The sequence below is a fragment of the Manihot esculenta genome, chromosome 15 (genome assembly GCF_001659605.2).
Source record: "Manihot esculenta cultivar AM560-2 chromosome 15, M.esculenta_v8, whole genome shotgun sequence".
NCBI classification, from domain to species: Eukaryota; Viridiplantae; Streptophyta; class Magnoliopsida; order Malpighiales; family Euphorbiaceae; genus Manihot; species Manihot esculenta.
This window is the reverse complement of record NC_035175.2, coordinates 14,775,972-14,799,125: the sequence shown is the minus strand read 5'-3', so window position 1 is coordinate 14,799,125 and position 23,154 is coordinate 14,775,972.

Below are 23,154 nucleotides of genomic sequence, written 5' to 3'. Positions count from 1 at the left end.
AATTTAGTCCATATTATCATGATCTTAATGATGTTTATTTGCACCTTTTCTGCCTAATTTTCTGGTTTTAATCATGTTTTGCAGATATTAGGTGTAAAGAGACAATGTGGAGAAAATGCTCTTAAAACTGCCAAAAAGTGCCAAATATGGAAAGTTCCAGAAAAGGAAAGTTTTCATATATGGAAAGTTCCAAATAAGGAAAGTTTTCATATATGGAAAGTGCCAAATAAGGAAAGTGTCAGAAAGCACAGTCAGCAAACTGTCCGAAATTCGAACTGCAGAATCTTTCCTGCTTTATTTAGAACATGTGCCAAGAAAGGAAAGTTTTCAAATAAGGCAAGTTTTCAGAAAAGGAAAGTCTTCAAATGAGGAAAGTGCAGAGGCAAAAGCAAATAAGGAAAGCTCAGTCAGAAGATTATTTGAAATTCAAAATGCAGATCTTTCTTTCCTTATTCGAAGATGTGCACATACTGCAGGAGTCAAATCTTCCAATTTAGGCAGTAAGATCTCATGAAGGCACATTTGCCTCCTCTGCGTTCAGCATTAAAAATTCAAACGAAGGCTCCACCTAAAAAGGAAAGACTAGACAGATATCTTTCCACTTCTGCACATTAATGACTGCATTCTCCTGCCTCTTTTGCAATCCATGCGCGCGCCACCTCTTCTGGAAGCATTATCCGCGCGTCCTTCCTCTTCTGAAAGCCTTGGTACGTGCATATTTCCTTATGAACATCAAGCCACGACTTTTCTTCCTCTATTGGCAGCCTTGGATCGCTCTTCCTTCCTTTTCAAGCACAAGGTACGCTCCTTTCCTATTCTGAAGGCAATCTGCGCGCCAACTTCTTTCTGAAGCCTTGCAGTCCGATTCTTTCCTCGTTTGCAACAACTTGGGCAGCAAGTTGCACATGGGCAGCACCTTGGGCAGCCTCTACACTAATTAGGAAGCAAGGTCAGCATCTAAACTTATTTAGGAAGCACAATCTGCGCCTCCTTCCCTTTCTGAGACCAAACCGCGCGCATCAACTTCCTTTCGCAGTGCATTTTCGCGCAGCCTTCCTTCTGAAGCCGAAAAGCGCGATTCTTTCCTTTTCAGACACATCTTGGGCAGAAAATACCTCTTGGGCAGTAAGTATGACCTAGGGCAACACTTTTCAACTATAAAAAGCCACATAAGAAGCCTCTACATGGTCTTTACACTCCCCTTGGGAGACACCTACGGGATTGCAAGTGACATCTTCTCTTTTTCTTCCTTTCTTTATTTTTAGTTTTTGTTTCAGCCATGAGTGGCTGAAACCTTCATTCTAGTTGAGGATTTGGTGAAACTTTGGTTGTATTTTTGGATTGAGAGACTTGAACTACATGGTTAATCTTTAGTTGCTTTTCAATATTCATGTAATTTGGTGCTTTAAGATATTATTGCTTTGTCGTGCGGATCTCTATTGATCTTTGATTTCAAGGTAATATATTGTTGTTTGAATAATCTTAGTCCGTATTTGCTTGGATTGCTCAAATATAAGAACACTTGGTGTAAAAACCAAGGAAATTGCATGATCTAGTGTTGTCTCCATGCATGTGGGTGACTAGAATTGGTTCTCTCTATTTCTTTATGCGATTGACTATTGTATAAGGCCTGTGGCTCAAAGACGTTCTTTGGCAATTGTTAATTAGTAATTAATTGGAGGACTATCCCTAATTGATTTAACCTAAAAGAGAGATAATGGATGTGAGAAGCTTCTTCAATCTCCATGGCCAATTTATTGAATCAACAAAGGAACATATGAGTCAATGATCAATCCCATCAACTTAAAGTGAATCCGAATCTTCAACTAGAGCTTTTCTCTTATTTGTTTTCTCTTTATTTTTATTATTTGCTTTACTTTATTGTTTCCACCATTAGTTTAATCAAATCAATCTCAAACCCCCCTTATTTACTTTACTCGCAATTTATTTTCATTGTTTATTTATTTTCTGTTTGTTCATTTGGTCTACTCAAGGAAGGTAAATAAGTATCAATTCCCTGTGGATACGATCCTTTTACCACTGTCTACAGTTTTAATATTGTTGGTAGTTAAAAAGGTTATTTATTTTGACCGGCTTCGACAACCGCTTTGTCAATAACATAACAGTGTCCAACTGTGCCAGACCGTAGAATGGGTCCTGGTCTTTCCCTTACATAGTGCCAACGAACGTAGAATAGGTCCCACTGGTCTTACATTCCGTACCGTACATATCACATCGTCATATCATAGATCGAGGGCTATGGATCATCCAGCATTCATCTACATCAACATTTAAATATGCAATGCAACATATTCGTGAATTCTAATGCAAGCAACCTAATTCATCACATGGCATTCATGATGCATGATTATGCTCAATCCTTGCAATTGATTTGCTTAAAAACATAAAGGGTTATTCCACTCACCTCTGGATAGCTCTGACCAGACACTGGGGCAATAGACTCACTGCTGGGGTCCTCGGTTCCTCGGGTCCGAACCTACACAGGTGGACTCAAATGAGGGACCAATCATACATGAACATAACTCTAAACTATTCCCCAAAAACCCCCTAAAACATCATGGATTAATCATAGAAAAACATGCAAGAAAGGGCTGGACAGGGCACTTTCGGCGGCAGGTTCGGCGGCCGAAAGTCCCTCCAGAGCCGAAAGTCAGGCAGGTTCGGCGGCACCTTCGGCGGCCGAAACTCCCAGACAGAGGCGAAACTCATGCATGTTCGGCGGCACTTTCGGCGGCCGAAACTCCCAGACAGAGATGAAAGTCTCCTTTCGGGGGCAAGTTTCAGCAGCCGAAGGCTGCCTCCACAAGCACGTTCGGCGGCCAAAAGTTCCTTCGGCTGCCGAACCTGGTTTCTCCCAGAATGGCAGAAACTCAGCTCTCTTATGTACATTCGCCTCCAAAACTACCCAAACATGCATAAACCTATTCTACAACATTCCTAATCATACACAAGCAAACATACAAGTTCCTAGGGGCATCAAACCATCAAAAACCCCAACTACAACACACAAGCAACTCACATTGTTCAAAAACACAAATAAAACCCATAAACCTAACCATGAGCTAAACATGCATTCTACCCCATAAATCGACTTAAAACTTACTTAAAACATGAAATGAGCTTAAGATCGGCTCTTACCTCGTGGAAATCGAGAGAGAGACGACCTAACTCGGAGATGGAAGGGGTTGAGTTCCCTTGAACCTTAAAGTTCCAAAACTTTGCTCAAAGCTTGAAAATCTTCAAAACAAAGTAAAAACTCATGAAAATCGAGTAAGATTGGAAGGAAAGAACTCAAGATCGGTGAGGGACGGCAGAGAGCTCACCTTGGCCGGAAATGGGAAAAAAGCTCGCCCGTTTTCGGCTAAGGGACCCTTTTATAGTGGCTGGCCAGGCCACGTTCGGGGGCCGAACGTGCCTCCGCATGTATGCCATATTCGGCGGCCGAACTTGAGGTTCGGCGGCCGAACCTGGACTTTCCTCACTTATGCTTTCGGGGGCCTAAAGGCGCTCCCGAAGGCATGCATGTTCGGCGGCCGAACCTGAGTTTTCCTTCAAGGTTGTTTTTATGCAAAAACTCATTTCCATTTTACTTAAAACCATGAAATACCTTAAAACATTTTATGAAAACATGATTCTACCCTACTAGAGGCTTCCGACATCCGAGATTCCACCGGACGGTAGGAATTTCGATACCGGAGTCTAGCTGGGTATTACACCAGTGAGTTGTGACTTGGGAAGAAAGAGTTTCAATCCCTTAACCCACAGTAGTTAGTAGTCACTGGTGTAAGCCCTGGGGGCTATTTCAGATTTGTATATCTGAATGATAGTAGTTAAGCCTGGTAGTTTTACAGGATTTTTGTTTATGTCTGATCATGTATGGGATTTATCAGGTGCTTAGAGTTTATGTTCGGCTTACTACGGGTCCCGACGGCCTTATGCCGATCTGGATCCTAGTGCCAGTGATGGTTCGGACCGTTACGGAGGGGTACCAGTTTCCGGATCATTACAGATTGGTATCAGAGCATAGGGCCTCTAGAGTACGATGTGTTGGGCAAAACTGCTCAAAGATTAGAGTTGTTTCACATCGGAAAGAGGTTGTGTTAGAAGGGCAAGCGCAATAAGAGAAATCATGTCCACTAGGATAAGATATAAGTTTTGCATGATGATGTGTAATGCCATGCCATGAATTATGCATGTGCAATCTTGCTATGTGATATATGTGTTGTAGGTTCATGTCTTTTCATATGAACCGCATGATTGCTAATGCTTGTGTGTTTATGTGTTGTTTTCCAGAGAGAGTTAGGATGCGAGGAGCTCGTCGATCTGTACGATTGACAGGAACTCCATCAGAGTGTGAAAGCATGGATGCTCAATCCCCTGTTTTGTCAAGGGACCTTTCATGTGAATCGAGCAGAGAAGGTAAATCAAGGGACCCTAGAAGGTCTTTTGATGAGAGTAGAAGAGGAGTAGTTCAAGGCGGTTTATCAGTGCATATGAGGGAACTAGAAGAGGATGAACAGAGGAGAGATGATAGTTTGAGCATGGGTATGTCAGGCAAGGATATGGGAGAGTTCTATGAAGGCACTCAGGCCTCGGGTTTTGTTCCACCTTAGTATCCATCCTACCCATAAAGGCCAGGATATCCGATAGGAGGTACCTCGGATCCCTTTAGTTATCATCCATACCCTACCTTTATGCTTTATTCTCCCTTTTACCCGCCATATCCACAGTATCCTATGTTTCCTCCCTCATCCTTTTTCCTAGGTCCAGCGAACCCTAGCCCAGGGAATGCTGCACCTCCTCCCCCACCAGTAGAACCGGTAGTTCAGGAGGTTCAAACATCCAAACCTAGCTCATCAGTGGAGGGTAAGGTAAAGATGATAGATTACCTGAAGTTAGAGGGCCCCAGGTTTGAAACAGGTGATGACCCTTTTGAGTATCTTAGAACGGTAAGGATGATAACAGATGAGTTGGGAGTAAGTGATAATAGAGCCATTCAGATGGCAAGATTCACATTGAAATGCAGGAAAGCAAGAGAATGGTTCAAAAACTATGTGGACCCAAGGCTGGAGAGCTTTTCCTGGGATCAGTTTGCCAATGAATTTGCAGGATGGGCTTTTTCAGAAAGTTCAAGGGAATCGAAGATGATCGAGTTTGAGCAGCTAAGGTAGACAGAAGAGATGAGTATAGATGAGTACACCGATAAGTTCCTTGAGCTGCTCTAGTATGTGGGGCAAGCTTATGATACAAATCAAAAGAAAGCTAGGAGATATACCATGAGATTGCATCCTAGGTATTCTTCCCTGATCTTAGCTGCAGAGAGAGAGAGTTTCCACTCCATAGTGGATGCGGCTAGAAAGATGGAGGCTAGTGCTGTCCTTGAAGGATCAGTTAAACAACAGGTGGCACAGTCCTCGGGTTTTAAAACCGTTGATCTATCCTCTTTGGATGAGATTGCCGCAAAGAGTAAAAAGGGGGGCAAAGGCCTCAGAAGATCGAAAAAGAGTAAGTTCTGGAACAGATTAGAGTCTGGTTTGGGAATAGGTATTGGCTCGAGCTTAGGTACAGAGGTTGTAGAGTGTTTGAGGTGCGGTAGACCGCACAAGGGAGTCTGTCGGTTTGGGACTTTCGCATGTTACAGATGCGGTCAGGAGGGACACATAGCTAGGGAGTGTCCTAAGGCAGCTTTTATACCACCATTCCATCAGACAGCTCCAGGTAGTATGGTACAGCCATCAGCTCCAGCCATGATTCGAGGAAGGGGATCAGGTTCTTATTTTTCAGGTTCCCGTAGAGAAGGTCCGTCAGCTCCGGCTCGGATCTTCACCCAGGCTCGACAGGAGGCAGACACATCAGACACAGTGGTGCCAGGTATGCTCACTTTTGAGTGATCTGATGTGTATGTTTTTGTTTTGTGGATCCTGGTAAAATGTCAGTTAATGTGAGAATAGTAAAGTAATAGAGTTAAATGTTCAGAGCAGAAGTTAAGAGATCGAGGTTCAGAGACGAGTTAGTAGCTAGAGATTAGCGAACCAGGAAAGAGCTCGAGAGTGTTGCTATGAGATGCTATGGCCTTGGATTTAATAATTCCAGGTATAAGGAGAGTGATCTCTCTTCTCCGAGAGCAGCCCTCAAGTATAGTAAACAATTCAGAGAGTATAATAAGAAGCAGAAGAGTAAGAGAAGAGAAAAAGTAAGTAAGATAGAGCAGAAAAGTAAGTGAGATAGATCAGAGTAAGAGGAAGAGAAGAATAAGTGAACTAGAGCAGAGTAAAGGAAAAGAAAAGTAAGAGTAAGTGTAAGTTCAGAAAGAGATTTCAGTTTGGTCTGGGATTAAGTGGTGATTGAGGCAGAGGAAAGGGTTAGCCTTTTCATTAGTAGATTCCCGAGAGAAGTTCCGTTAGCTGTAGCTCGAATCTTCACCCTGACTCAGTAGGAGGCTAACACATCAAACACGGTGACGTCAGGTACGTTCACTTGGGGATGTTTGGATGTGTATGCTATTTGTTTTGACCCCTAGTGTTTCTCTTTCCTTATTGCTTAGTGAGCCGTTGATAGGGTGGGTTTGATGACTTCTGGGCTTAGAGTGTTCTCTCTGGGTTAGTGGATTCGAGTACGATCCATCTGAGGCAGAGTCAGTCAGTCAGATCAGTTTAGAGTTTGTGATGAGTAGATGCGATCCAGCTGACCTTATGATTCTAGATTTGATTATGTGATATCATTCTAGGGCGGATTGGCTAGCTACTCATAATACTACCTGCGTCTGCAGAGACAAGGTAGGAGAGTTCAGAGTGCGAGATGGATCAGAAACAGTCCTTAGAAGGGACAGAGTATAGGTGCCTAGAGGTTTGATGTCAGCCCATCAGGCTTATAGTGTGCTCGGGAAAGGTTGTCAAAGGGTTCTAGCTCTTGTGAGCGAGTTAGTAGTCAGGTCAGGGAATCAGCCTCAGTGCCCGTAGCTAGTGAGATCTAGATGTTTTCCCAGACGAGCTATCAGGTTTACCATCTGTTAAGGAGTTAGAGTTTGAAATAGGAATGGTGTCTGGACGCGGAACCATTTCTTTCCCTCTACCCTACAGGATGGTACCTGCAGAGAGAGAGTAGTCAGAATATTGTAGAGAAGCTTAGTAGATAAAGGTTTTATCTGACCTAGTACCTCACCCTAGACTGTTCCAGTGTTGTTGTGGGAAACGAAAGATAGATCTTTGAGACTTTGTTGTGACTGTAAGCAGTTAACAAGGTCACTACTAAGGACAGGTATTCCCAGTTAGGAATGGTGATCTATTAGAACAGCTAATAGCAGCTGGTTGTGGTTCTAGTGAGATCAGAGATTTGGGTACTACCTGTTGAGAGTTAGAGATTTAAAGTTAGAAAAGAGGCCAGTTTAGTTAAGATGAAGAGTGAAGAGTAAGGATCAGAGTAGCGCAGCGGAAGCTGTAGAGTTCAAGAGAAGGTGAGGATATGGATTATAAAAGTTTGTGTCAAATTCAAATGAGGTTTTAAGGAACCAGAGGTGGAGATCTTAGAGAATCTCACCTATGTCAGTCAGTATAGCTCATAGACACATAAATCAGGAAAGCAGGGAATAAGGAATTTATGTGGTGATTGATCTTTGGAATCACCAAAGTAAGAAGGGGTAATGAGGAGACCCAAGAGTTCTCTCTTTGGAGAGATATGTTTATTTGTTTGAACATTCGAGGACGAATGTTCTTAAAGGGGGGAAGAATGTAATACCCGGCTAGATCAGGCATCGGAATTCCTACCGTCCGGTGGAATTCGAGGATGACAAAGGTCTCTAGAAGGGTAAGAGAACGTTTTTCTAAAATGTTTTCAAGTAGTTTATAGGTTTAGAGTGGAGTAGGAGTGAGTGTTGAAGAGAAAAGACCAAGGAGGATTTGGCCAGGTTCGGCCGCCGAAGTAAAGTTCGGCCGCCGAAAGTGTCTTAGATTCGGCTTCCGAAACTCTACGTTCAGCCGCCGAACGTTGCATGGTTTTGCATGCGGTTAGGCTGCCGAAGCTGAGTCGGTTTGCCACCTATATAAACGCCTCCGGTCGGTGAAATGGATAAGTATAGCTTGTCTTTTCACTTCCAGAGGTAAGAACAGGTCCTCCATGGGTATTTTTCATGGTTTTATCAAATCTTGCAAAGGTTTGATTGGTTTTCATGTTGTTTTGAAGGTTTTGAGCTAAAAAGAGAGTTTGAAGGAAAGAAGCTCTATACTGTCAAGTTAGGATCGTTCATCTTCTTGATTTCAAGAGGTAAGTGAAGATTCTGAACTTCTTTTGATGATTTATGGAGGTTTTGAGGAGGTTATGGGTAGAGTTGCATGTTTAGGGTAAAAAGTGTATTTTTGAGGGTTTATGGATATGTGTTCTGTTTGTTGTTTTTGTTGGGGTTGTAAGTTAGTTTTGGACCCCTTTGTGCATATACTTGAGTATATGGGTGTTAAGGAGTTATGATATGCATGTGGAAGTTTTGGAGTGGTTTAGGAGGCTGGTTGCTGTCGTGGATGAGTTCTGGATGAACTCAGGTTCGGCAGCCGAAGGTACATTCGGCCGTCGAATCCTTGAAGAGGTGGCTTCGGCTGCCACAGCTTGCCCCCGAGAGTTTTGAGTTTCGGCTCTGGAAGGGGGATTCGGCCGCCGAAGGTGCTTGAGTTTCGGCTCTGGAGAGGACATTCGGCCGCCGAACCTGCCGCCGAAAGTGTTCTGTCCAGCCTTCTTTTGCATGCTTTATGGGATTGTTCTCGGATGTTTTAAAGGGTTTATGGGGAGTTCTATAGAGTTATTCTTGAGTTAGTTTGACACCTCATTCGAGTCCACTTGTGTAGGATTGGACCCGAGAGATCGAGGAGGTCGTTAGTGTTAGTTGTTGCAGAGTCAGTTCAATATCTGCTAGAGGAGCAGAGGTGAGTGGAACTAAACTTAATGTTTTAAACTGAGACATGAAATATATTTTCAGCACGTTTCATGCACCATGAATACCATGTTATGTACTAGGTTGTTTGCATTAGAATTCACGAATATGGTGCATTGCATTTTATAATGAGTAATGAGGTGGATGAATATTGAATGATCCATCAGCCCTCAGTATGATGTGTGATGGTATGACATGATATGACATGTATGCCATGATATGAGATGGAAAGACCAGGTAAGGCCTAATCGCCCTTGGCATACAGCAAGAGAAGACCAGGTGAGGCCTAATCGCCCCTGGCATAGAGTTATGTGAAGTCCAGTTGAGGCCTAATCGCCCCTGGCATAGAGCATTATTGACTTGTTATGAGATGAGCTTTATATGTAGAGGGCTAATGGTGACAAATTCATCCTTGTTGTGATCAGATTGTGATGTGATGCATTCCATGAGTGCATATAGTTTTATAAATTGTTTTATTGTTCCTACTCACTGGGCTCTAGAAGCTCATCCCTCTCCCTTAAACCCAGTTTTGCAGGGCCAGAGATAGCCAGGAGGAGTCAGTCTCAGCAGAGTATCAGCTATGGTTTTTGCATGTGTAATAGAATAGTGGACATGATGTAAATTAAAGAGATGTATGTAAAAAACGATAACAGATAGTAAGTCAGTATGTTAATGGTTTAGTATGTGCATTGCCCTAGTATATGTTTTGTGCTCAGTGTATGGATAATCCCTATATGCATGTATCTTGATTTACGTTTCTTGATGAGAAATGTGTTGAACCAGGCTTAATTTATGACGTGTTTGCTGAGATGCCAGTGAGTTGTGACTTGGGAAGAAAGAGTTTCAATCCCTTGACCCACAGTAGTCAGTAGTCACTGGTGTAAGCCCTGGGGGCTATTTCAGATTTGTATATCTGAATGATAGTAGTTAAGCCTGGTAGTTTTACAGGATTTTTGTTTATGTCTGATCATGTATGGGATTTATCAGGTACTCAGAGTTTATGTTCGGCTTACTACGGGTCCCGGCGGCCTTATGCCGATCTGGATCCTAGTGCCAGTGATGGTTCGGACCGTTACAGAAGGGTACCGGTTTCCGGGTTGTTACAATAATATCTTGATGAGCCAGCGCCTTACCCACCTATTTCATTCTTTCTATTATTTGATAATTTTTTGCATTTGTCTTGATACTCAGATGCACCCCAAGCGTATTGCCATGCATCCATTACTCCTTATGACATTGATAGCCTTTTCTCCTTCTCATTCCTTATACTACACATAAGGCTACGATAGTGCTCAGCAGTTTTCTTCCTCCAAACTATCTTCATAAGCTGCTTTATTGCCGTCTTTCATAAGAAGTGTTTCTGTAATTACTCACATTTAGTAACAAATAATGAACAGTAAAATTAATCACATGTATAATAAAAGTTTTATTACCTTAAATTCTTGCCAATAGAATTCTTTAACCTCTTATGGTATATTTTTCCAATAAAAGCCATCTGCTACTAACTTTTCATTGAAGATCAAGGTAATCCACCTAACAATCGAATTAGAATTCTTTAACCTCTTCTGGTACATTTTTTCAAGTCAAAAAGGTTTGAAACCCAAATCCTAACAAAAATATATACTAAAAAAAAGAAAAGTGGGAAGCAAAGGACCCCAAGAAAGAGAGAAGAATGAGCATTTTGGGGCTTATCAGCTTATGAGAACCAGGATTGGATTGTATTAGAAGCAAATTCAACAACACCCTTCACTGAGTTTCTTGGAAATCCCTTGTTATATAGGTTGTTTGGAGGTAGAAGGTTTGTGTTATAGATGGAAAGGGATGGATTACCAATCTCAATATTTATATATATTAATAAACTCAAACTATTCCCAATGTCTCATGCAGTATCCCACTTCCCACCCTTTTTTTTATTTTCTTGGCTTCTGTAGCCTTGTCTTAGATAGACGAATATCTATCTTCCTAATATATATATATATTAATAAACTTAAACTATTCCCTTTTTTTTTTTCTTTATTATGGTGGTACGTATAGTTTCAACTACAACATGTCATGACAAATTTTATTGCAAAATCACACATTACATATACTTTATGTAATTTATATAAAAAGAGAAAACAGGGCAGAAGTCACCAAAGGCCTTTTAAGTGAGAAGGTAAGTGATTTCATGAGAATTGAGAAGAGAAAAGGAATTGTCAATGCTCGTAAAGCATAGTTAGATATATTCAATCCTTACCTTCATCATAATCATTTTTTCTTGGGTGCTAGACCCTGTGATTTTTAAAGTACTCAATTTCTCTTAATTAGCATGACCAAGTTATCCTAGTAGTAGAGTATATCCAAAGGTAAGTGATAGCTTTTCATATCCTTGACAGTATCTTAGAACGTTTGGCTACAGTTATTCCCAATAATAAGAATTTATTCCCGTGTATCTATTATATGTATCCAGTATTTCATAGTAATATTCAGTAACCTCAAAAACTATTTAACTAAATAAGGATATCAAAATTTTGTCATCTTGCCTTTCACTTAATTGACATATGCGCCTTTATTACATTCACCCAAAATCAATTAAAAAATAAATAACAAGGAAATCATATACAAATTAAAACTCAAAGCATTACACTAGATCATTAGGAACATAGTAAATGCAGCTTAAAAATCCTACTCCAAAGGCAAGGTATCCTTGTTAATTGATTGAAATATGATCTCCAAAATTCTTAGAGACCCAATTTTAGAGTGAAGTTTAGAAATTCTTGCCTCTTCAACAAATCTTTTCATCAACCAAATATCATTTGTATACTTTTTTATCATCACATCTACACTATAGTCACACTTCCCTAGGTACTTATTTTTGCTTCAGCATCTTGGTTTTATCAATGTATTCATGGACATAATTTAGGATTGTAAGAGTGCCCTGAACTATTTTCATGTGCAAAATCTAGGACCAATAAATGGGCATATTTCTATTCATAAATTCTTTTATTGAATAGAAACACTGCTTAATACATCAGTAACTTGCAAATTTGATTTCATTGACACAAAAGAGACCTTATCCTTTTAATTCATTGTCCTATCAATTTGCAAACACCTAAAATGCAGAATGGTACTTGTGTCGATGATGAAAATCTCTCAGTAAACAGAACTCAGATGGAAAATTTCATGTTGTTTCTTGCCCATTAAAATCAATCCCACAAAATCAAGATAGGAAATCCATTCTCACAGAGACCACTACCTCCCTTTTGTCAAATTAAAATCTATAAATTTATGAAAGAAAAAGAAATACTTAGCTTCTACAATCACCTAGCATTTTATTTAGATAACCAAGACAGTTGTATAAGGAGTTCATTGTTATGAGATTCAAAAGTTCTCTAATTTAAGCATGAGATAAATTCTGCAAAGCAGAGCCTCACATATCAAATAAATTGAGAAAAGGGTGACATAGGGACATAATATAGTGAGTGAAATATGATCAAAAGTGACAGATTGATAATTCGGTACCTTGGCTTTGGATATGATCTTCACAACAACAGGCTGACCTTTGAGCTCCCCTTTTTTCACTCTAGTGATAGCAATTGATAGCCGGTGAAGGCAGGAGTAGTCGGGGAAGCCAACAACGGTGAAGGCGACGATAACTTCAATAGACGCGAAGGATGACAGGGACAATAACAATGGCAACTGAAACTGGTGAAGGACAATAGCAATGGTGAAGGAAAGAGGAGTTTTGGGGAATTTAGTGCAAATGGTCGGGAAAGAGGAATTAATTTCGTGCAACTGAGAAAGGGAAATTTTGTGATTTCTTATGTTAGGGATTTTAAATTTAGTAACGGACACATCCATTACTAAATTTAACTTCTGTAATGGATAATATATTTGTTACTAAATGACTAAATACAAAACCATTTAGTAATGGATGTGTTCATCCATTATTAATTTTGGGCAAATTGAACCAATTCCGTAACAAATAGACATTTGCCAATGGCAAACTCAGTCAATTCTTGTGTTACTTGTTCTTGAATATGTAAATTCATAGTTGCTTCAAGCTTTTTAGCTTTACTTCTGGTCACTAGTCCATTAGAAAGTACCAATATTGCTTCAAACTTCTTAGCTTTACTCCTTGTCACTAGTCCATTAGAAAGTACCAATAGATAATTGCTCCCTTGTTGGTTTGTATTAGAAGCAATGATCAATTAATGCATCTTTTCATTCTTAATAATACTCTCTCTCTCTCATTCTTTCTTGATAATAAATCATTCATACTTTTAATTAGATATTTGAAAATTTGACTCTTGACATATGAATTACCATCTCACTGATTATTCAGTATAAATGATACAAAAGTTAAAAATTAGAGAGAGTTGATCTTATCGTTTGTTATCATTTGTGATTGAGAGATGAAAAAAAAAGGATGATAATAACCTATGAAAGTCAACTTAGACCATAGAAATTATTAATCAATGTGGTTTAAATTTTAGGTATATTTTCCTATGGGACGAATTATGATCCAATTCGAAAAGTTTCACTGCAACTCGAATTGCCCTCACCCTTTGTTCACAATATAGATTTTGCATAGGGGTGTGAGGGTCGAAGCCCAATATTGATTTTGTATGGGTATATAGTTGTATTTTTCTCTTTTCCTATATTATGTGAAATTTTATTGAGGTAGGGTTTTGAGAGATTGTATCACTCCTTGTCTATTATAGTGAAACTTTATTTTCTGCTTTGCCCGTGAAAAGTAGACCTTATGATTGAACTATGCTAAATTTCTTGTATCTCTTTTTCTTTTATTACGATTGTGAGTGCGTTATTCTGCGTTTGACATAACAAAAATTAAAAAGAAAAATAGTTAGTCTTGGGTCATTATATCTATGTGAAAATTATAAATACAACTTCCAGAAAAAAGTTATGCACAGTAAGCCATCAAGATGGCTAAGAACCTTTTCAAATGTATACATCACTTAATGGAAGAAAACTTCCACAAGGATGTTGCTTTTTGCATAGACTATAAAATGGAAAATTGAGGCATATTGTACATTATCTATATAGTAATTAGCAGTTGAAGGTATCATTGGGCATGAAATGAAAAGGGTGCCCATAGTTGTAAGTGGCACATTCTTAGTGTGGTAATAAGAAATTATGTGAATTTATTTCTTTTTCTAAGTTAAATTCTGGAGTCCTTTTGTATAAAATAATATAATTTAAACAAATAAACAAAAAAAAAAAAGAAATTAGAGAGCTTAAATATTGAATCTGTGATTTAACTTGATATTTATCATGTCGTTCTCTTTATTTGAAACAATTCATTAAAAAAAAAAAAATTCAAGTGAATTTATATGAAATCAATCATGATTTCAATTTATTTTTAAAATATTTTTTTTAAATTAAAAAGAAATAAATTTTTTTATTTTAAATAAGAGATTAATAGAAAAAATCAATTAAATTAAATTATTATAAAATTATTAATTTTAAATGGAGGTTACCATTTATATGCTTGAAGTTCGAAAAAACTGTTTTTGCAATATCATATATATTAGTTTGTGAAATAGTGCATATAGTTCGTTAAATTTATGTGATTATATTATAGAGGTTAAATGTATAATTTACCTTCATAAAAAATCATTTTATTTTCTTAATTTTAATTTAATTTTATTTATTTTTTTAATTTTAAAATGGTAAAATAATTTAATTTCTATAAATGACATATGATATTACCGCGCTACTATATTATAGGATTAAGTTATTCAATAATTAAAAGTTGAAGGGGTAATATGTAATTATTTTATTTTGTAAAAATTAAATTATTTTAAATTTAAAAGTTAAAAGAGTAAATAGAATAAAAATTATCTATTCTAAACTAGCAATTCAAAAATTTATGGCCTGGTTATATGCATGAACAGAGACTACGATCTATATGTTTATTCATGGACTAAGAAAGAGTCCATAGATATGGATTCTGTATTGACAATAAAAAATATTGATAATAAAAATAATACTAAAAATTTAAGAAATTTATCAAATAAAAAGAAGTGATTTTGTTAGTTTTTTTTATTTTAAACTTAGGCTTAGATTATGATATAGATATTTATTTAGGCCTTGTTTGGTTAGGAATAATTTAATTAAAAAACTTTAAGTTTTTCGAAAGTACTAAAATTGTGTCTATTTAATTAATATTTTTATTTAATTTCCTGAAAAATTAAAATAATTTTTTTTGATGGAGGGAAATAATTACTTCCCCCTCACCTCGTTAAATTATTCCACAAATAAATATAAAAATAAAAATTATCTATAAAAAAAAGAGTGGATCCACAAAATCTCAAATAAAATGACTTATTTAAATTAAAAATAAACTACTTGTTTTCTATAAAAAAAATTAGAAATAAAGTCTTTATTTATTTATTTTTCAAATTAAGATAAATTTATTTGTCTCATTTTAAAATTTAAAAGACTTTTAAAAAGCTTATTGATTTTTTTATTTTAAAATATTTATATATTTCATTTATTTTAATAGTTAGAACACTTAATTGAAAAAATTTAAGGATTTATATTACTATTTTGCTTATATTTTAAAAGGAAAAAAAATAATTACTAATTCTAAATTGCTTAAGTTTTAGCTAATTATTTCTCATTCAATAATAATTTTAATTTGCTAATTTCAATACCCTATGTTTCGAACAAGCTTGAACATTGTCAAGTATGTAAATTTTTTTCATATATATAAAATAAAATAAAATAAAGCTGTTGGTATTTTTTTCTAAATCCTAATAATTATTTCAAAAGTATTATATATAATATTTTTTAATAATAAAAGCGATCAATTTCAAATCCAATCTTATAAATTATCGGGTCGACTCTTAATTAAATTTTTAATTTTACAAACTATTTGCATTTAAATTATTATAAATTTTCTGTATAATAATATTAAAAATGCTATTATCAATGATTTTAAATAGAAAAAATCAAATTTAATTTATAAATTTCATCATTTAATTTTTATTTTTTATATTGTTAAAATATATAATAAAATAATTTAATTTTTTATAAATTTGTTTAGTATAATTCACTTTGATCAAGACTTAATTTTGAGATAATTTATTTTTTGAAATTGCTTTAATATCATTATATTAAAATCTTATATTAAGGTTTTATTTTTTTCACGAAAAATATTTAAAAATATTTTTTATATTTTTTTAGTATTTAAATATTAAAAAAAATTAATTAATAAAAAATATTTTTTTAATCAAAGAAAAAATAAATTATCGTAAAGAAAATAACTTTTTTTTAAAAATAATCTTTATTAAGATATCTGGTGATGGATTTAGAAATTTTATTAGAAATTCTATTTTAATGAAGGGTCAATGAAAATAAAACACATAAAATAAAATATATAAAATAAATATATATTTAAAAAAATTATAAAAAATTAATAGAATATTATAATTAAATTATAATTTATTTATTTTTATTAATTAAAATATATTAATAACAAATTTATTTTTTTATGTTTACTATGTAAAGACTTTTTAACAATCAATTGATCAATAATTTATCTTATTCTATTTTGAAATTGACTTTTAATAATATTTATTATATAAAAAACATTTTTTAGAATAGCGGTGACATGTAAATCCATAAAAAAAAAAATAGAATAGCATAACAATTTAATATAATATTTATTATAAAATTTACTTTTAAAAAATTAAATTATTTAATCCATTAATTATAAAATAATATTTCTATTTTATTTTTTTAATTTAAATAATTTAATATATTATCTATAAAAATAATACTTGATTTATATTTAAATATTTTTAAATTTAAATTATTTAACCTATTAATTATTAAATTTATATTTTTTAAACTTAAATAGTCTACAAAACTCATTCATTAATAAAATATTACTCATATAATTTTATTTATAAAAATTTAAAATTTATTTCTCTATATTTAAATATTTTAATAAATAATTTCAATTATATAAATAAATGTGAGATAATTACTTAATAATAAAAATAGCATATAAAATTAAATTACATAATAAATATATAATTTAAAAAAATTATAGTATTAGAATTGAAATTTTAAAAATGAAAAATAAATTTTTTGGATTGAAAAAAATAGAGATTAGGGGGACAAAATAAAATGAACAATTAAAATTAAATGAAATTAATAGTATTAAAGGGGAATAAATATTTATTTGATAAAAAAATTAAAGAATTTAATTTTATAAGCTATAAAATATTTTAACAGAGTAATTTTAAAATAAAGACTAGCTAATAAATTTTTTAAATACATAAAAATTTAATAATAATTTTTTATTTATATATATGTAAAATTATATAAATACATCTACATAATTTGAAAATTTTCAGAGAGATGATGGCCAGGGGTGAGCATTCGGTCGGTTTGGTGAACTGAATAAATCGAAAACCGAAATTTTAGTTTTTATGAAAACCGAACCGAACCGATTTTGGTCAGAAACTGAATCGAACCGAACCGGTCTGATTCGGTTCGATTCAGTTCGGTTTGATCGGTTTTGATTTTTAATAATTTTTTTTTATTTTTTACACTTTATTTTTAATATTTTAAAATTTAATTAAAATATTTTAATTTTAGTATGATTTAATTTCTCTATATTATTTAAAAAACATATTATTATCACTAATCGATTCGGTTCGGTTTTTTCGATTTTTTTCTGATCAAAATCGAACCAAACCGAAATAACCGAAATTTTTGAAATTAAAAATCGAACCGAACCGAAATGTATGAAAAACCGAACTAAATTTTCAAATCAATTTAGTTCGATCGATTTTTTCGATTTTACTGATGGCTATTCGGCAACAACGTGGATCCATCTCTACCTGAATATTTCTATAGATAATAAATTTTATTTTTTAAATTAAAATTAAGTAATAAAAAATATTTTTTATAAAATAATTTTTTAAATCTAAATATAAGTTATTTTTTTTATAAATAAATAGAGACTGAGTTTACATAAATTAAGTCTTCTTTCTCTAATTACTTATATAAAGACAAAAAAAAAGAAGAAAAAAGCAAGTCTTCTTAAATATTTCAAGCGAATCTTCAGAAATGGAAAAGTAACACTCGAAATATGGACAACCTAGATGACTCAGTTACCACATCAGAATTCCATGAAGTAAGAAAATCTTGGCCACAATCTCCTAGCTAATAAGCTTGATTCAAATGAATAAGTAATGGAATCCAATGTCACCCTAAATCACATTTAAAAGCATCATTTTTAAGTAACTCTTTTAACCTAAAGTTAACTAAAATAAATTTCTTTTAATATTTTTTATACTCTTCAATACTTTCTGTACATTTATACTTTCTATACAAAAGAAAAAACAAAAAATAATAAAAAAATATAAGTTATAATATAAGTTAAAAATAATTATTCGTTCAATAATATTTAATTAATTGAGTTCTAGAAACATAAGTGATAGCATTTTTAACCAAAGACTATACCCTTAAAAAAGTAAATTTTATCTTCTGTCAAAAAATATATTTTATTTTATTTTGTATAACTCGGATTAAATAAATAAAAATAATTTTTTTTAAAAAGTATAAATAAAATACCACATGATTTTATTAATTTTTTAATTTTAAAATATATAATTTAATTTATATTAAAATAATATCTCTTAATATTTTATTTTTAGTAATAATTGCAAATACGGTCAGGAAATCATAACGCAGAAATTATATTATAAATTGACTTAAATTAAATTATAAATTTTAAAATAAAAATAAGTAAAATTACATAATATTTTTTATATTATTTTATTTAAAAAATATTAATTAATAATTATTTTTTATTTATTATATCAGTATTTTTAACTATATTAAAAAATTAACGTATTTATTATCGATCCAATATCACGATATATTATTTTAATATAAATTAAAATATAAATTCTAAAGTAAAAATTAGTGAGTCATATTATATATATATTTTTTGCCTTTGTTTTATCTCTCTTTTAGGAGTGACTAATATTTAGTTTAAATCGAAAAAATCGATCGAACCGAATTAATTTAAAAATTCAGTTTATTTTTATTCATATTGGTTCGGTTTGGTTTTTAATTTTAAAAATTTCAATTATTTTAGTTCGATTCAGTTTTGATCAGAAAAAAATTAAAAAATCGAATTGAACCGCTTAATGATAATAATATATTATTTTTAATAATATAAAAATTAAACCATGATATTGAAATATTTTAATTAAATTTTAAAATATTAAAAATAAGATATAAAAGCCCGACTAATAAAACTGAATCAAATCAAATTGAATCAAATCAATTTGATTCGATTCTATTTCTATTCAAAATTAGTTTGGTTTGGTTTTTATAAAAATTAAAATTTTAATTTTCAATTTATTTGATTGAATTCGATTTTAAATCAAATCGATCGAATGCTCATCCTGCTCTTGATTTTCAGTCTATATTTTCATGATTGAATTGTGTTGTGATATTACTCAAAACTTTTTTGACACTAGGAAAAGGTTTTCTCCCAATTTAATTAGGAAAACTATTCCTCAATTAAACAATCTATTATTTATATAAAAGTACTCACTTATTTGGGTAGAATTCCTCATTATAAACTAAAATAGTATGATAAAAAGGTTATTTTGTTTTAGTTTATATGTAGATAAATTATGTTTAGTCTTAAAAATATTCATGTCTGATTTGATGGGACGTGGCGTAGGAGCTGTCATGGCGACCAAAGTATATATACTTTTGAACTAACTGAATTCAATATTTTCTAACTTTCTCTGAGAACTTCCTACTTTTACTACTTTCTGAAATCTTAACCTATCCAAACCAAAATATTGGGGTTTATAAACTCTACTACAACCAATTTCAGTCTATTAATTTTTTCATTTGATTGAACTCTCATCTGAGTGTTTGCATCACCGAATTTCAATTTATCAAAAAGTTTATATCATAATTGTATTTTTTTCTTGATTATATTGTGTTATTTACTTTGTTTTCATTTTAATTAGAAACTTTTTGCAATTATATTTTGCTTTTTTTGTTTTAGAATTTTCTATTGGCTTATATTTTTGGTAGCAAGGTTTTTATCTAAGCCTTATTTCTTGTATTGTTAATATAAGATTTTCTTTTGCTGATGAAAGAAAAAAGAAAAAGAAAAAGGAAGAATCAAGTTATACACTCAAAATGAGATCAAGATTTGAGGATTCAAACTCAAGTATAGAGTTGACAATATGCATTGAAGTATGCATGATTGATAGATTATACTTTAAGATGGAGATTTATTACGATATATCTAAAAGTCTTTATTAAAATTTAGAAAAGACCTTTTTCACATCTAAGTAGAGAAATATTTATTATTTTCTAGAACGAGAATAACACATATTTTGTATTATTTCTGTTTGATTGAGATTTCTATTATAATTAGGATTGAAAAAATTGATACTCTATAAATTAGAGTATCTTGATAGAGGTTATTTGTCTTTAATTAGTTTATACATACAAGAAATGCATAGAGTCGAGGAAGAAGGTACTCTAGTCTATAATGTTAACATATAAACTGCAGTAACTTCAGTAATGTGGCAACAACAGCAACAGCAGCAGCTTCCAGTAACTTCCAGCAACTTCTAGAGCTTATTTGCTGTTATTTTATAGTTGTAACATACTTCTCTCAAGTGGACTTCTCTCCAAAGGAGTTACAACTAATTTCTCTCAAGTTACTTAGCAGCTGTTTAATTTATGAGTCAAATTTAGCACCAATTCAGTTTTAATAGTTAGTTAGAATGGAAGATTCCAGATTAGTTAAGAGTTGTATAAATAGTAGAAGTAGGAGCTTAGATTAATGGGTTATACAATTGTAATCATCATTTGATCATTAATGAGAAATTCTTCATTTCTTCTCATGGTATCAGAGCAAGCTATCTAAGCTTCTGCTCTGAATCTCTGTTTCTTCTTCATATATTTTTTTTGCTCTTTGTGATCATTCTTGATTCTTGTGAATTGTGTCTGAGATAACTTTCTTTGTGATCTTTGCTGATTGTACACGATGGCAAATGCTACAAACCCTACTGCTGCAAATGTAACGCTTGATCCAGAGCTTGAATCAGCATTAACACTATCAAATTCAGATAATCCTGGCATAAAATTTGTTAGTAATCTTCTCACTGGCCCAAATTACTTGTCTTAGACAAGATCCATGATAATTACCTTACAAACTAAAGATAAGCTTGGATTTATTACCGGCAAAATATCTAAACCTAATTTTGATGCTCCTGAATATAAGAAATGGATAACAGTAGATTCTATGATCATTTCATGGATTTTAAACTCAATCTCTAGAGATCTATTGTAATACCCGGTTAGACTCCGGCATCGGAATTCCTACTTTCCGGCGGAATCTCCGTTGGAATCCGGAATTCTCGGATGTCGGAGCCTTCTAGAAGGGTAAAATAAGGTTTTCACAAAATGTTATTACATGTTTTATGGTTTTGAGGAAGAAAGAAATTGAGTTTTGAAAAAGAAAAGAGCTTGAAGGAAAACCCAGGTTCGGCCGCCGAACATGGGGCGGATGCGGAGGCACTTTTGGCCCCCGAAAGTGGTCTGGCCAGCCACCTATAAAGGGCCCCCTGTCCGAAAATGGACGAGTTTTCTCTCCCCATTTCCGGGCAAGGTGAGTCTCCGCCACCCCTTGTCGATCTTGTGCTTTTCCTTCAAGTCTCTCATGATTTTTATGAGTTTTCATCTTGTTTTTGAAGATTTTAAGCTAAGATTAAAGCTTTGAAGTTTGGAGACCCCCGGAGCTCATTCTTCCACATCTCCAAGTTTGGGATCGCATCTCCTCTCGATCTTCAAGAGGTAAGTGTAGATCCTTCTCTTCCTTCATGTTTTAAGTAAGTTTTAAGAAGGGGTTAAGAGTTTTGATGCATGCTTTAGAGTAGATGTAAATGTTAGGGTTTATGTTAGTTCTATGCTTAAATGCAGGCTTAATGATGATGTTTGTTGGGGTATGGGTTAGTTTTAAGCCCCTAAATGCTTGAAAATATATTTATGCATGCTTTTGTGTGAGTTGGTGTGAGTTGGGAGGTTTTGGGGTGGCTGGATGTGTATGTGAGGCTCGGGTTCTGCCCCTTGGGAGAGCCCAGGTTCGGCCGCCGAACCTGCTTGGAGGCAGCTTTAGGCCGCCTAAACTCGCCCCCGAAAGTTTGGACTTTCGGCTCTGGAGGGGAGTTTCGGCCGCCGAATCTGTCGCCGAAGGTTGTGACTTTCGGCTCTGGAAGGACTTTCGGCCGCCGAACCCTGCCCCCGAAAGTGCCTGACTTTTGGCTCTGGAGGGACCTTCGGCCTCTGAACCTGCCGCCGAAAGTCCCCTGCCCAGCCTTCCTTTGCATGTTTTCAAGGCATGTTTTATGATGTTTTAGGGGGGTTTTTGGGGAGATGTTTAGAGTCATGTTAGAGTATGTTTGGTCCCTCATTTGAGTCCACCTGTGTAGGATCGGACCTGAGGAACCGAGGTGATCAGCTGCTTCAGAGTTAGTTCAGATTAACCCAGAGGTGAGTAGAACATAACTCTTTTATTTTCAAAGCAATCAAATGTTTTGAGCATGTTCATGCATCATGATATGTAATAGGTTGTTTGCATTAAAATCCACGAATAAGTCGCATTGCATTATTCATTGTGGGTGTGGATGGACAACAGGACAACCCATTAGCCCTCTAGATACTATGTTATGTAACAGAAGTCCTGAGGAGCCCCACCGAGGGCCGGGCACAAAGCTTATGTATGTAATAGAAGTCCTGAGGAGCTCCACCGAGGGCCGGGCACAGAGTAGAGGGATTTTTTGGTCAGTCCATCCGTGATGTGATTTACTTGTGATGTGACGCATTTCATGATGGCATATGTTTATTTAAATGTTTTTACTGTTCTGCTCACTGGGCTCTTGTAGCTCACCCCTTTCCCCTAACCCTCAGGTCTGCAGGACCAGAGATAGCAGGAGGTTAGAAAGGGTATGGTCATGTATATGTAATAGCCTAGTAGTGGACATGAAGTATAAGAATGATGTAATGTAAAGAAATGTATTGAGGATTAGTATTGTGCTTAGCCCTAATGTTTATGGTTAATCCCTATTGTACATGATCTTTATGAATGTTTTAATGATGATATATGATGAACCAAGCTTGATGTATCAGATGTTGACCCAACTGGAGCATTT